A 2,102-nucleotide genomic window follows, 5' to 3' on the forward strand; every position below is an offset into this window, starting at 1 on the left:
TCACTCAAGTAACATTGATGCTAATTTTTAACCGTGTGTTGACGTTTGAACTCTTTGTTTCTCCACCCCTCCCCGCACAATGTTCCGTCCGAATACTCAATTATCTCATCGCGAAAACTGCCGTGCTGAGGAAGAACGCCGTATTAGCCTTCAGACGTTGCCAAGTTTCCTCCGATAAAAATGGAATTTACCGGGAAAATTGCGAATATTAATTTCCAAAATTTTCAGACAATTTTGTACGCAGTTTAATCTAAAATACCTGAGAATTTCAAAGACAAATATGCATGAGTGTCACCAAAAATACATTTTAATCGAGGGAAATTTTGCAACTCTCGAATGCTCATACGGGGTTCTTCCATAGCACGGCAGAAAAGCTCATTGATACTGCGAGGTATTGCGTCATGCCTTGCTCTCGCCACTCCTTCCAGATTCCGTTTTTCTTTGATTTTTCAATAATGCGCCCAGTGGCGAGGCGTGAATGATCGATTATAATCGATCGATATATCGCAAAGCACGTCACGCCACTGATGGGCCCATCGTCTCGATAAGACGGCTGCGAAGATATCGGTGAGAAATTGGATGGAGTCGAGCAAAACAGTCACATCTTGCTGGCAAAAGTGCAAAACCATTTTTTGCGACGTTTCAAAATTCCTGTTCCAATATATTTTTTTTTTCGTAAAAAAAGCAAACTTTGTAGCTGAAAATGTACACAGAATATTTTGCGGAAGAATAAAAAAAATCAAGAAAGTTTTAAGGAGATTATTACGTTAACTTTACTTAAATATCCAAAGAAAAATTGAAGTATGATAGGAAGTCTGCAACGTCGCAAACGGAGTCACGTGGTTTCGCACTTTGGCTGTCAATGTACATTGCGGTGTTTTCAAAATCTCATTTCCTATTTTGATTTTTCGTCAGGAAACTCGGCAACATTTTTGCTTAAAATTTTGTGGAATTAAAGCTCGTAAGGGGCAGGAATAATTGCGGCAATTTCCGAGTGGAGATGTTGATCGGTTTCCTGCAAAAATATTAAAAAAGGAGGCGAGATTCTGAAATCCTGCTCTGTAAATGTGACTGTTTTACTCAACTCTACCCGGTCATAAGAAGACAAGGAAGAGAGAATGGGATCGTGAAATCTTGGGAGAGCTGCATATTTTTACTGTTGAGGATATTAACGCAAGGTCTAATCCGACAACTCAGCATTTTTTTTTTTCAGCCCTGAAAACATTAAACAGACGCACCCTTCAAGACTCAACAAGGTTCTCGCCCTCCTTGTTCACGCGCCCACGCTTGCGCGGAGCCATCCCTTGTTTTTGACTTCAGTGAGTTGAAATCCTTTGCTCTACCTTTCTCCGTATTATCTCGAGTGCTGGTGAAATACAAATCCCTACTTTTAAATCATACCTTATTACTATCCCCATAACTTAAATTATTCTCTTTGCGTCTTGATCTCGCAAAAATTCGCTTCTTTGGACGTATTTCTGCCAAACGGAACTATGTGTATTGTGTCGTGAGCCCTGTTACGCTTATGTTCCTATGGGTCTAATACGCATAGTCTGTTAGGCAGAAATACGTCCATGTCATGGGGAAGGGGGGGGGTTCTTTTTAGGTCGCATTGGCACCATCCATCGGCTTTCCCAAAATGTTTCCCCTTGTCTCTCCCGGTCCAAGAGTTGCTCTGTTGCCTATAAGGAGAGTGCTGGTCACCAGATGGACCCCCTGCAGCGCGAACCTGATGCAATGGTGCTTGAGGCTCGAAGGCTCTTGAGAAAAGACAGGGTTCCACCCCCGCGGTGCACATCGCCTTCCCTCTTCGGAATCGAAGTCTTTTCGTCGCTCCTCTAGCGTGAGGGCGTATCTCAATTTCCACATGACCCCAGGAAGCGTGGATTCATCTGTAAAACGGTGCGGGAATTGAGGGAAGGGTGAGAAGAAAAAGGAAACGTCTTAAATACATCCGCGTCAACCTCAAGAAAAAAACTTAAAAGTCGAAGCAAGGGGGTCTTTTCGGCAAAAATTCCAAGAGGCAGAATTTACGCAGAGAAGCTATGGATATTACGCACATAGCTATTTTGCCTTCAAATGTCGGGGTAGGCCAGAAAACA

Source organism: Bemisia tabaci, chromosome 7, assembly GCF_918797505.1.
Source record: "Bemisia tabaci chromosome 7, PGI_BMITA_v3".
NCBI lineage: Eukaryota > Metazoa > Arthropoda > Insecta > Hemiptera > Aleyrodidae > Bemisia > Bemisia tabaci.